The sequence below is a fragment of the Ambystoma mexicanum genome, chromosome 5p, assembly GCF_040938575.1.
Source record: "Ambystoma mexicanum isolate Mex_15411 chromosome 5p, UKY_AmexF1_1, whole genome shotgun sequence".
NCBI classification, from domain to species: Eukaryota; Metazoa; Chordata; class Amphibia; order Caudata; family Ambystomatidae; genus Ambystoma; species Ambystoma mexicanum.
This window is the reverse complement of record NC_090930.1, coordinates 61,247,809-61,262,228: the sequence shown is the minus strand read 5'-3', so window position 1 is coordinate 61,262,228 and position 14,420 is coordinate 61,247,809. Positions and strand designations below refer to the sequence as shown.

General features: G+C 46.8%; 1 protein-coding gene across 4 annotated transcripts in view; it reads left to right on the top strand.

The window, feature by feature from the left end:
• The window catches only part of KIF4A (kinesin family member 4A), an 807,676-nt gene that overhangs the window by 483,272 nt on the left and 309,984 nt on the right, over positions 1-14,420 (top strand). The gene's annotated exons all lie outside the window — the stretch shown is intronic.

Sequence of the window (14,420 nt, the reverse complement as noted above, 5' to 3'; positions counted from 1 at the left end):
TCCCCGAGTAGGTCCCTGTTAGGGAGAATTCTCATTTTATGGCTAATTTCCCTTACCTATAGAGTCCCCCAGCAGCTTTGCTGGATTTGAAGGGTTTATTTATTTTTACCTGCTAAGAGTGAGACTCTTTTATTTATTTATTTTTTCTCTCAACTCTTAGGCATTTTTGCTGTGTTTTCCAGGCTATTTTTGTTTAATGCCTATGGGATCTTTTCTCTCACCCATATGCACCATCTTTATTCACATGTGTCACACAGCACCCTCTGTGCCATGACACAAGGGTGTTGTAGCGACCCCCAAACAGACTCCATACCCTGGGACTGACTACTGTCTCCCAAGGCATGTAAAGTCCCCATTGACTTTACTGGTTGATTTTTATGAACTTAACCAGTACACCCCATCTTAATATGGAAGTACTGGAAGGGGTTAATGGTTTTTCCTCTGTTCATTTTCGAGAGGGTACCTTAAAGTCCCCCTCTACAAGGTTTCTGGCTGGTGGCAGTGGTTACTACCTTTTTATATTCGGCCGCAAATATTTCTCTATGGGATTTTCCCATTGTTTGAGGCTACCACTTTTACTGACAGCCTCTAACATACCGCTGGTTTATTTTATTATTAACTTTACTCCGGTAGGTTTTATTTGCCAGAACTTTGATAACACTTCTTTCTCGAATCTTACCCCATTTTCCTAACCCAGGTCGGGGATCCTTTGTTCACTCTTTTGGCGGGCTTCTGCCAAGAAGCCCTCCTTTTGGCGCCACCGAGACTGGGGTGGGTCTGTTTGGGAGGGGGAGTAGAACCCCCCCCTGACAGAGTTGCCACAGCAACTCAGGTCGCACTCTAACCTGATAAGCTGGAGGGTCTCCCGCCAAGAAGACAAATCCACTGTGTGAATGACAGCTATGCTGTATGTATGGGTCTCTTTCTGCATAAAAGCAGGGTCCTGAGGACTAGAAAAGCACGACGTCGCCACTGGAACTACGGAACCCAAAGGGAAGAGAAGCCAGAGACATCTTCAGCATCTACACCACCGGTGAAGCCCTGCCGGATCGTTTCACCACTTTTCTTCCACACGACGAGAGATCTTCAGTGGAGGAGCCTCCTTCCCTTGAGCTGGTGGGGTCAACCAGTTCACCTATCGCATCCTCGGACCTGCCTTGGTCGACTCGACAGTGCCCCGCACATGAAGACCGGATAGCCAGGCAGCTATCGACCCGGACCGCGATTAAAAAAGAGCGTACCTTTTTTTTTAAACTTCGTTTGGCAGCACCGTGGCTGGTTTCATCCCTGGGTAGTGCAGCGACTCAAACCTTCCTCCACGACGAGAGCCTCTCTTCCTCTGTTGGACCACTTGACCTGCAGGAACTACCAGGAGCAACCGTCACTGCAGGAGCCACTTCTCCATGTTTTAAGGTACATTGTTCCGCCAGGCCGCCCTTTCTCTGTGGTAGCCCTAAAGGTGTTTTAAATCCTTTAACTACTTGAGGGGTCGGCCGCCCTCTCTTAACTTGGTTTTACGCCCTGCATCTACCTCTTCAAAAGTTTTCTACTAAAGGCTTGACTGCAGCTACAAGAATATTTTTACTCCTAAGCTCTTGGTCATGTACCTCTGGTCCAGGCCTATTGAGACTGGCTGATTTGTTAGATCTGCTCTCACCAGATTTGTTTTTAATGAGAAATGTGGTGATGCACTTAAATCTTCTAAACCCCTCTTCCTTCCTACTGTTTTAACTTGTGGAGTGCCATTTTGCTCAGTTTTCATTCACTTGTCTTTTGGTTAAAGTGTTACTGGTGCATTACTTCACAAAACCTCAGGGAAATGTTGCTAGGGGGTGTCTGAAGATATTTCGGTTTAACTTGTACTTTCCCTCCCTTTCGTTGAATTGGTAGAGTGCCATTTGTAGTAGGTTTTCACTGTGCCGTTTTGCTGTTTTCACTATACCGCAAACTTCTTTATAATTGAATAGGGAGTTGTATATGCTTTTCTTTTGACTAAACTTAACTTACTTTATTAACTGTGATCTAGGTGTTGACTTAGAGTATAAAATAAATATATATTCTCTTTTAATACAAAACTTTGGTCAGTGTTTCCTTGCTCCATAGTACTGTACTACCTATTGTGTCAACCCTGAATACTGCTCATCTCCCTCTTGAGGTAAGTCTGACTGCTCACCCACAGCTAACAACTAAATCTTTGTGGTACAGACTGATGCCAAAGGGGATTTATTGCTCTCACCTGTAGTCCTAATCTGGGGTAGTGCTCCCTAAGGGAACTGCCCTGGATTCTGCCTAACAGTCCCGCCATTCCTCTGCCTCTTCAAGGCACTCACGCAAGCACCGTCACCGGTTGCCTTCCTCGTCCGAGTACTCCGGTCGTCGGCGGGTTGCTTGTCCCAACAAGCATTCCACTCCTGCGGAATGGGATTCATTTCGCCAGGAGATGATTTTTTTCAGTCGCAGGGCTCTGTTCCGTCCGTGCTGTCGAAAGACGCCGACCGTGACCGTGTTAGAGCCACCACTCGCACGCCTTTGGGCTCGGGTGGTTGGCGCGATCGAGCACCTTCGATCGGACAAGGTGGATTGCTCTAGACATGCCCACTCCAGGTCCCGGTCCTCGACGCCCTCTAGACCGTCTGAGCCTGTGAGGTCTTCAAAGAAGACATCGGCGCCCAGGCTGTCGAAGGACACGCTCGGGCCTCCGCCCTCGCAGACTATCGATGCCGTCGGCGCCACGTTCGACTTCGACGCCGATTCCATCGACGCTTTGTCAGAGGTACCCTGTGGCACAGTGGCACAGTGGAACCCCCTAGAAAGGCTCTGGCCAAGTCTAAAAATGTCTTTGTCCCTCTTCTGTGCCCCCATTCCAGCCTCGATTATATTTCTGAGGTGGAAGAAGGGTCTGCGGAAGGTTTGCTTCCTGCTGAGGTACCAGACGAGATTTTGTCTGGTCATAGCCAGCTTGAAGACCTGCATCAGTCGTTGCACAACGCCAGTGGTTTGGACACCTCTCGAAGTGGACTTGACGCACCCCACTCCAGAGTTTGGTGGTTGCCCCGGCAAAACAGGCGTCATACCCTACCATCCCTCCTGCTAGGGACAACAAATGTTTTGATGGCTGGGCAAAGAAAGTGTTTTCTTCAGGGGGTATGGCTTTACAGGCAGTCAACTCTGTGTGTGCCTTGTCACGTTTCACTCGTACTCTGTGGAATTGTCTCTTTGGCGGCTGAACACATTCCCGAAGGGGAGGAACGGGATGGCTTTCTTGCTCTTGTTCAGGAGTGCAAGGATGCCATGTGTGAATCCGTTTGGTCGGGTCTGGATGTGGCAGCTTGCGTTAGCTGGTCTATGGCGGCGGGCACCGTGATGTGCAGGTTTGCGTGGTTGCGGAAGTCTGGGGTTGCTCCGGATGTACAAGCCTGGCTCCTGAACATGCCCTTTGATGGTGAACATCTTTTTGGCAGCAAGGCTGACGAGAGCCTTGAGAGGTTGCAGACCTCCAAAGCTGCAGCGAAGTCGTTGAGCGCTGCAGTTCGCCAACCTCTGCCTTTTCGTCCTAGGGGACAACAACGGAGGGGAGTTTCCTTTCGATATTACTCATCTTTTGGTAGATCGAGGGAGTTGCGAGTCAAAGGGGCAACCGTAGGAGTACCAGAGGTGGAAAACAAGGTACTCGAAGTGCCAAAGCCGCTCGGGCAGTTGCTTCTTTACCCTCAGGCAATGCTACAGCCGCTTCAGCTCAGTCATGAGACAATGTCCCGTGGTTCGCCGGTTGGGGGGAAGGCTGGCGGAGCATCTTGTAGAATGGCGTGCCATTACTTCAGATGTGTGGATTCTGGAGATCATAGCCCACCGCTACTGTCTTCCTTTCCAGCAGAGGCCCCATGACAATCCACCACGGAATCTCTTTGAAGAGTCCGGATCCGCTCCTTGCGCAGGAAATAGTCCCTGCTGGAGAAAGGCACCATAGAACTGGTGCCTGTAGCGGAGAGGAACACGAGATGGTATGCCCCTTATTTCTTTTATTTCCAAGAAGGACGGGGGATTGAGACCCATCATGGACTTGCACGGTTTGAACAAGCTCCTCAGGAAGGACAAGTTCAAGATGGTTACTCTTTCTCAAGTCCTCCAGGCCCTTCAACTGCAGGACTGGTTGGTGTCTCTCGACCTCAAGGATGCTTATTTTCATGTGCCGATCCATCCCAAGCACAAGTACCTGAGGTTCGCGGTTGGCGACTCGCACTTTCAGTTTCGGGTCCTGCCGTTTGGATTGACCTCTGCCCGAGGGTCTTCACCAAGCTCGTGGTGGTGGTAGCGTATCTCCGGAAAGGGGGGGAATTCACATCTAACCCTACATGGACGATTGGTTGATCAGGGCGCGCCCTCCCGAGCAAGTCCTGGATCATCTGTCCGTCACCTGCCACTCCCTTCACAAGCTGGGCTTCTCCCTCAACTTAAAGAAGTCCCACTTGATGCCAACTCAGCGACTCCAGTACATCAGAGCAGTGCTCTACACATCCCTGGGGCAGTGTTTCCCTCCCCAGGTGAGGGCACATCTTCAGCAGATGGTGCACAAGTTTCAACATGCCCAGAGTCCCCTGGCGTTCAAGTTCTTGAGGTTGCTTGGCCTCATGGCATCCTGCATTCTTCTGGTGCCAGAGGCCAGGTTGCGGATGAGATCTCTGCAATGGACTAAAGATGCAGTGGTCCCAGTCCTCCAGCAGGATGTCGGACCCGTTCGGGTGCCGTCCTCGGTCGCCCAGGACCTTCTGTGGTGGGCCGTCGAAGGCAATCTGATGGGGACGGGGCTCCATTTTGGCTGCCCTGGCCGGAGGTGACTATTGTGGCGGACGCATCCCTCACGGGATGGGGAGCTCATGCCAACGAGTTGTCAGTGGTCGTTGGACTCCGTCGGAGTCCAGACTCCATATCAATCTGTTGGAGCTGTGGGCCATCGGCCGTCAGGCTTGCCCTGAAGGCTTTTCTGCCGACTGTACGAGGGAAGAATGTCTTGATTCTGACGGACAACAGTGGCCATGCACTACCTCAACAAAAAGGGGGGGGGGGGGGGGAGCAGGGTCACTTCCTCTGTGCAGGGAGGCGATGCAGCTCTGGTTCTGGGCCATCCCGCAGGAAGTTTCGATCTCAGCAGTTCTTCGGGCCGGAGACGAAAACGAGACGGACGCTCGGAGCAGGCAGAGTGTGATCTCTCATGAGTGGGAGCTGGCTCAGGAGATTCTCCTGGAGATCTTCGCCCTTTGGGGGACCCCTCAAGTCGATCTTTTCGCCTCTAGTGTGCTCGTGGGAATTTCCTCCAAGAGGAGCCTTAGAAGACGCATTTGTGGTGGAGTGGTTTTTCCCACTGCTGTACGCGTTTCCTCCAGTCCCCGTCATCCCACAAGTGCTGCAGAGGTTACTGAGATTCGGCTCTCGTATGATCCTCATTGCTCCGGCATGGGCCCGGAGAACGTGGTACCCGGACCTTCTCGACTTGTCCATATGCCCTCCACGTTGTCTTCCCTACCGAGATGATCTGCTCTCACGGGATGGGGGGAGCGGGGGGAGGGGGGAGAATCAGGTTCTCATCCAGAGGACAGATCCCTCGACCTTCACGCTTGGCTTCTGAAAGGTTGGGGTATAAGGATTGGTACTTCCCTGAAGACGTGATGGAGGTGTTGCTTTAGGCCAGACGGCCTGTCACCAAGTCCCTGTACCGTTGGCGTAAGTTCTGCGACTGGTGCAGGGTTAAGAATGTGGATCCTTTTGCATGTGACATTCCTGTGGTTGTCTTTTGCTTTCATTAGCCTACAAGGGCCTGCAAGTGGGTACCATTAAAGGTTACCTGGTGGCGCTGTCCATATTTAAGCGCTCGTCTGAGTTTTTTATTTCAAAATTCCTTTAATTTCTCAAAGGGCTCACTAATTGGTTTCCGCCGTCGTCTTTCCAGGTGGCTGGTTGGGATTTGAACCTTGTTCTAAAATTCCTAATGGGTGCTCCATTTGATCTTTACATTCTATTCCTTTGAGACTGTTGACCCTTAAAACTGTATTTTTAGTTGTGGTCACTTCCGCTCGCAGAGTGAGTTGCAGGCACTTTCAGTTAAGCCACCCTTCACTGTGTTTCATAAGGACAGAGTTGTCCTTAGAGTTCGTCCGTCCTTTCTTTCGAAAGTGGTGTGGGAATTGAATTTAAGCCAGGTCATTCTTCTGGCATTTTATCATCCTCCACATACTGGTAATGAAGGAGAGGCTCCATAGGTTGGATCCTAAAAGAGCTTCAAGTTTCTACATTTCACGCATGTCCCGGTTCAGAGTGGACGATAAGCTCTTTATAGGTTACACTGGAAGGCGTTTGGGACAAGCTGTTACTAAGCAGACTGCCTAGATGGTTTATCTTGGCAATTTCTGAATGTTACCGCTTGGCGGGTAAGGACCCTCCGGTTGGCTTACGGGCCCATTCTACTAGGGGTATGGCTGCCTTTACTGCCCTGCAGAGGGGCGTTCCTATTCGACACATCTGTGAGGCAGCCACTTGGGCTTCGGTCCATACTTTTGTACGACACTACTCCTTAGATTCTATCCATGGGCAGGATCTGGCCTTTGGCAAAGCGGTCCTTTACTCTGCAATTTGATTGGGCATTCTAAATTTCTATATTCTAAATTCTTTTTCCCTCCTCCATACGTTGGTACTGCTTTGTGAGTCTATCATAGATATGGAATACGTCGGAGGACCCAATCCTCTCGAAGAACAAGTTACTCTCTTACCTGGTAACGTTCTTTCGATGGGATGGTCCGACGTATTCCATATCGCTCCCTCCCTACCTGCCCCGCCACAGAATTTCTTATGCGATTGCAGCTTACGTTTCTGCAAGGCTTTCTGTGGTTATACTGGCAGTAGTTTGCAACACGTTCTAGGAAAAAAAACTACAACTGAGGCTATGGGTGTCGTGCATCCTACTTATAACATCCGGTGACGTCGGCTCGACGGAAGCCCTCGGACAGCGTATCGACTTCGACGCAGACACCTAAACTTTTCCGAAGCAGCACAGCTGTGGTGATTACTGTCGTAGCTATGGAGTACGTCGTCGGACCATCCCATCCATCGAAAGAACGTTACCAGGTAAGAGAGTAACTTGTTCTACACCCTCTAAGTTAAAAACAAATTATAGTGCCTCCACGTAGAAGATCTAATTGTGATAGGATTGCACACAAGAAGCAAATAACCGTCCCTCCCCACCCATGAGTCATACTTGACTCTTCCACACCCGCAGCCCACACTGTTACTCGTGGTACCTTAGTAAAAGGGTCACCCACACTATGTAACCCAACTGTCAGTGAAATTTTGGATACTGACTGTAAGTAATCAGGGTAATTGAATAATATATTTTATTTATATCGCGCTCATACACAAGTGTTTCAGAGCGCGACCAAGCAAAGGAGGGGAACAGGGAGGGGAAAAAATAACTTTCTTACTAGGCTCAGTGACATTAAAAACGCACACGTGCATGGAAAAGGGAAAAAGGGGGAGAGTGCCTGGAAGGGGAAAAGTGGAAAGTGCGGAACAGAGGAGAGAACAGAATAAATGAGTTAAATAAATGCAATGAAAAATGGTAGTGCAGCCAGACAAGTGGCAGTGCATGATTAGTCAGGGTATATGTTATCAGTGCGGAAGAAGAGTAGGGGACTATGTGTAACCTCATCCCATGCTTCCTATTTGTACATATCAGTGCTTTGAAGCGGTACCCTTGCAAGTAAACGCAAAACTCAAATATTAATTTGGTCTTCCAAATTTCATGCTTAGCATCTCATAATTTAGCATTGTTAAAATTACCCTTTAAGTGGAGAGGAGCCTTGTAATATTTACCTAACCTGGGCGGAACAATGGGTATGTACTATACCTGGCATTACTCGTAAATATTATTGGTGACAGTTACTCAAACAGCTAGAATAGTTTTCACACAATCTGCATGTCTTAAAGAGTTCCAGGGGGGCATTCACCTTAACAAATCCTATATTAACTCTCTGCTATACAAAAAAGTTTCACTGAGCACGTGTACATACTCCTACCCAACAATATTAGGATGGGGGTATATTGCAAACAGTCTTATATGCACAAGAAAATCATTGTGTACATGCAGATTCATTAAATCTAACTACGCTGGCGATACTCAGCTGATTGTAAATATCGGCAGATTACGAAATCTCATTTGGAACACCCACAGGACTCTCGCTGAAGATAATCACACAAAGGAATTTCCCTCCCTGGATGTCTGGGGGGAAGGAACAGGAAAGGACAAGTAACATTCAAATGGAAAAAACAAGACCTGGGCCATTTTGGTAAAGTGAGCACCCATGGGTGCCTTTACCAGGGCTGTACAAACAGCCTGCAGTAAAGGTGCACCAAACTAATAAAAGGTATCACTGCCACCAGCCATTAAAGGTTCATTTGTCCCTGTAACCGAATTAGTTTTAGTGTGTAAGGGGATAACTTGTATCTCCCCAGCACTCCACATAAGGTCTGGTGTGCTGGTTTCACCAAATAAATGTAAAAGGGATCCAAAGATCCTTTCTATCCTTGGGAACTGTAGTTATCACAAGGATAGCCAGTGAAAGTTAAAAGGGTACCCCCTAGGTCAACCTAGAAACAATAGGCACTTCCAAAATGTTGTCAGAGGATAACCTTTTAAAATAAAATGTGGAGAGTCTTAAAAATGACACCCATAGAAAGAGTAAAAGATTCTGCGAGTGTGGAAATAGGTACCACTTGCAGAGCGATGAGGAAAAATAATCCACCAGTAAAGCAAAAGATTCTGGTGTTGACACAGGTTAGGAAGATTTATCACTGCTAAGAAGATCTAAATAAATACTGTCCCCCATGAGGTAAAGTGGGATTTCCATCCCCTTTACATTTGTTATTGAGCCAGCACACCCCACCTTATGTGGAGTCCTGGGGAGATGCACTGTAACCCCTTTCTTGCTTACCTGGTAACATTGTTACAATTGCAAGTTTACTTTAATTGCTTTATGACTTGGTCTTTATTCTTTGCAGGCTATCAAATCATCCTTGGTAATGCACAGGTGGGTCACCATTCTGCTAGAATGTTGGGCTCCATCTTTTCTTTTTTGCTTGTTGTTTCTTAGGTCGTCTGCCATTCTAGGCAGGAACGACCTTGGTTGAGGTTTTGTCTTCGGCTGGAATACTTTGTTAGCTGCCAGGGATCCCGAGTGTCTAAGAAGGCAGGAAGCGAGGGAGGAATCCAAAACTCTGCAGCCCTTTGCCTTTCACCTTGCCTCAAAGAAACCAAGTCCCAATGACTGGCTAGCTGTCCTGATTGGACAGCCAGAACACCCCTTTCTGTAAACTTCAGGAAGAGTTTTCAGAAGTTGTGCTGTAATTTCTGATAAATACTCCAATCCTGGAAGCTGCTGACAAGTCGACCACTCAAGCTCATGTTCCTGGGGGTTCCGAATGCAACGACTCCTACCCAGAGGCTGGTGACATCCACTTGTCTCAATACCCGCATTTTGGGCCATTCCATGACGTGATGTGGCCTTGCTGGGGCTGTAAACCGCCAATACGCTGGGACTTTGAGCCTGAGTGTGGCGCATGGTCTTCCGAAGTCTGAACCTCCCTGAAACTTTGAATTCCTGCTGGATCTCCGTATGACACTATTCGAATCCTTTAAGTCCCCTCACCAGATTGCAGGACTAGATTAGTAAGGGAATCTGACCAGCAATATTCGTTTTTTAATCTGGCTCTTGCAAAAAGGCTACAAGTCCACAGTGCTGCGAGAATCTGTGACAAAACCTTTGCTGGAAGCCTCCTCTGACCTCTGCTGCAAGTTCTCAGCCAGTGTCTAGTTCTTTTGTCTCCAGACCAAGTATCCAGGGAACAGGTCTTGTGCTGCTGCATCGTGAAGGCATCCACTCTGAAGCTCTTTTCTGCTGAGGTACAGTGCTGGCTTGAGTAATACTTACCTCAAGTCTTGTGTAATTCTTGTGAGGCTGCGGGGGTATTGCGTGTGGTTGGGTGTTTGCCCATACTGCTTACCCATGCCTACTGCTGGAAAGCATATATAGGGAGTCTTCTCTGAAGTCCCTGAACTCTTGACTAACTCGAACGCTAATACATACTTGTTTAAGAAGATATCCTCTAACTATGACTTTCCTGCAACAGAACCCTATGTTGGTTGTCATACACCTGGCACCTAGACCACTAGGGTCCCTCTTATGCCTCTGAGAAAACTCATCCTAGGGAAGGACTTTGATTAGGATTGTCTGGAAATTGTAACAAATATAAAAGTACTCATCAGTTTTGTAACAGTAAAAATCGCTGGTGCAAGTCTCTACTAGTTAAACAGTGGCCACTGTCATTAGTCATTTTCCTGTAACATGTGGGTGCAAGCAGCCACGATTTAAGCAGTCAAATGTAAAAGTATACAAGTTGCTTTACTAACTTTGAATGGTGTTTCTCCCGGCCCCCCTCCCCCCCTGTCTACCGGCCCCCCCGCCCCGACTCCTGTTCGGGAGATTCATCTGTGTTATGCTTTGTCAGGTCCAGTCTTGAATCTTCCTGCAGGAGTGACGCTTTCCCACCAGACCCCCTAAGTCTGCCTGCCTAACAGTCTCGCAGCAGATAAAACTACCAAGCTGGCAAACCCAAGGGGAATGGAGAAAATAACAAAAAGCAGATCTTCAATGGCTTGCACTAATGCCCTCTGAAACTGATTATGTGCCTCAGTGTCTGTGATACCTAGGATATATATCTATGTATCTAATTCTTTTTACTTAATTACTGCCTCCCTCCTTCTTAGTACCTGCTGCCTCTGCTCTGATACTGATAGGTGTTCTTTACTGGTTGCAGCTGAAATAAAATAATTCTGTATTTATTTCTATCGCCTCAGCAATTGTTTTTCATAAATACTGGTCTAGATGAATGTTAATGCTGACAATCTTTTTCTCTTTCGTAGTAAATAACTTTATTTTCTGAATCAACTGAATTATTCTGTTTCATATATCTTATTTTCTTTGTGTAAAGTCTTTTTATTTAAATTGTTACAAAAATCTAAAACTGAATCTTTCTGCTTTTAATCTTACTTATTTACTTCTCTTGTCTTATTGAAACTGTTCCGCACCATCTTCTGACGCTGTTCGTTGCTTTAAAACAAACTGCGCATCCATCCAACGCTTTTCGTGGCTAAAATAAACTCCGCTGACGGGCTCCGACGCAACGAATTTCAAATTCTCTTCATGAAACGACACAACGCTTGCGACGGCACGCAGACAACGTATTAAGGTCCTTTACTCTAGTCTTACTCGAACAAGCATAGCGCGAGAAGAAAAGATACGCTTGCGACTGGCTGCGTTATTAAATAACGAAATACTGTGTTAGTACTTAAATATTTTTACAATGTTCTCAAAAGATTGCTCGCGCGTCTGTTAATTTGTTAACACACGCATAAAACAATTCACTTTCTTAAAACACGCACAACTTGCTGATTTCAAGATTACTCACACGGAACCATTTCAGTTATAGAAAGTCTTAACTTTTAAATATTTTGGTATTTAAATTCCCTTAAACTTTTAAAACTGAATTAAATACAATCCTTGACTTTTAAACTTTGAAGTATGAAAAGCTTTTGCTTCATCTGTTTTACTTATCTGCTTCAAGGAAAGTCTTCACTTCAACATCTCAAATCTTCAGATGATAGGAATTTTCTTAAATCTTCTGTAGTATCTAAGATTTATGAATATTTTAAGATTTGATTCACTGAACTAAAGGAACTGCAACCTGCCACAAAGGCAACTAAAATGAAAGGCAGTTTAGAACTCGTTAGAATTCCAAACTACCTCATAATCTATTCCCACCAATCACTGCTGCTGAAAAGACACTCCATCTTGCTTTGGGGAAACAATTGATTCCTATAAGTTAGGTTAAGGAATATTTCTATTAAAATTCTCAAACCAAACATTACCCAAACACCACTCTGCAAAACTGTACCTAGATTAACAGGGTTTTTTTTAAAATGGTGAACCTGAAAAATTAACTATGAATTTCCAATTGAGTGCCCTTTTAAGATGTGTGCTTTTGAAACTCTTGAAATGCACCATGGAATCCTGACAGTACTCCCTCCGCAATGCCCTGTCCCAGGGCCAACCTTCTGATGCAAACGATGAAGCCTTCTAACCAACCTAGGAACATGTACATTTCCCACTTTCTCTCATGATCTTTCCTCTGGTCCATAACCTTTCCAATCCGCCAAATACTGAAGTTGACCCTGAACTATTCTAGAATCTAATATAGCCTTCATTTTCATCTTCAGAAAACACAGGACCAAGAGACTCACTAATTCTTGTATCTTTTCTAAAAAATCTTCAATAGATTTACATGAAAAGTTGGATGTATCTTGAACCCTGGCGACAACTTCAATTTTACAGAAACTGGAGAATAAACATGTTCCACCTTCAAAAGGTCCAACATAACGTGGACTAAATGTATTCCTCCCCTTCAGTGACACCTAGTGGACAACCACACCTGGTCTACCACCTGATATTCTGGCCCCTTCCGGCGTTTACTGTCAGCAGATTTCTTATAAATCAACTTACTCTTTTCTAAAGCCTGAACTGCCAGTTTCAAATTTTGTCCCAAAGACTCTAATCTCAACATCTGGAACTTCCACTTCATCCAAAACCACTCCTTTCAAGAAACGTGGATGAAATCCTTGATTCACAAAAAATTGACATAGAGATGATTCCTGACATTTAGCCTCTCTCCTAGTGAGAGCCCCAGCACTTTTTTGCTGGATTTATGGACCTTTTTCTGAAATTCTAAATGAGTGGAGCCTCTTTCTACGCATTAATTCTTGCGGCTCTTTTGTAACACTATTCCTTGTTTTGTACCAAGCCTATTGAGTATATTTTCTTCATAACACTCCAGCATCTGTATGTTCCTATTGCAGCACACAGCTCTTTATAGGTAGGCAGTGTTGATGGGGAGCCTTGGGGTCCTCTTAAGTTTCTTTTTATGTATCCTCAAGTAACTACAGTTCTGAAGGATGGAGAGATAACAAAAACTGTATATTGCACTCTTTCCCTCACCCTGCACTTGCATGATCTGAATGACACAAGGCCTAGTAAGATAGTTTGTTTTGTCCTCCCTTTGTCTCCCCTTCCGTGTCACGTCTAGAAACACTTGTGTACAGGCACGTTATAAATTACTTATTATATCATAGTCTGTGTTTAGCACACACCAACTTATGTGGGGTTCCGAAGGGATATCTATCCTGCTTCTCTGTAAATAGACAATCACCTAGTTATGGCTGGTGGCAATTCTATCAATTATTGTGATTGTTCTACCACAGGCTATTTCCTTAGACTCAGTAGTGCACAATAGGGGCACCCATGTAATAACCATTACTTGGGTGGTCGTTCTGTCAGCCCTTCTACCATTCTGGGAGGGTAGGCCTGTGTGTTTAGCCTTTGGCTGGATCCCTTGGGTGTCCCTGCCCAAGGTCCAGAGTATCTTGACAGGCAGGAAATGGGGGGAAGATTTTTCACCCCCCCCCCCTGTCCTTTATGATATGGCATTTGTAACGCGCCTATACACAAGTGTTTCAAGGCGCGACGAGGCAGGGAGGGGGGAACAAGAAGACAGACAACATCCTACTAGGCCAGGTGTCATTCAGATCGCGCAAGTGCAGGAGAAGGGAGAAAGTGCATGGGGAAGGGGAGGGGGGAATGCAGTACAAGGTAAGTAGAATAAAATAATTGGCCAGTTGGTGGCAAGTGCAAGGTAAGTGCAAACAAGTGCTGGGAAGGGGGGGCTGTAGGGATACAGAGACAGTCCTGCAGTGCAGGGGTTGCCAAGGAGGCAGTGCAAGTGGAGAGTGGCTGGGCCCAGGACCGAGGTCGGTGAGAGTGGCCCAGTTGCAGATTCGGTGCAGTTTCAGCGAAGAATTAGCAGCGGAGAGGGAGAGAGAAAGCAGAAGCAGAGAGGAAGGTTTTGAGGTGCTTCCGGAACCGGAGATGGTTCTCCAGTTTCAGGGAGGCTGTTCCAGAGGGAGGCCCCTGCCGCGGAGAGAGATCTACCCCCAGCTCGTTGCTTCGAGAAGCGGCTGACCCTGAGGGAGTTGGAGACGGATGAGCGAAGGGCTCGGGAAGGAAGATATTTAGGAAGAGAGAGTTGAAGGTATTTAGGCCCCAGGCCCCAGAAGGCCTTGTGGACCATGCAGAGGGTTTTGAACTTTATCCTCGCAGCCACTGGGAGCCAGTGTAGAGACTTCAGTCCTGGAGAGATACGGTCCCTGGGCTTGAGGCCAAGGACAAGTCTCGCAGTTCTGTTCTGGATGAGTTGCAGAGGGCGGAGAGTGGGGGCAGGCAGATTAAGATGGAGGCTGTTACAGTAGTCCAGCTTTGAGAGAACCA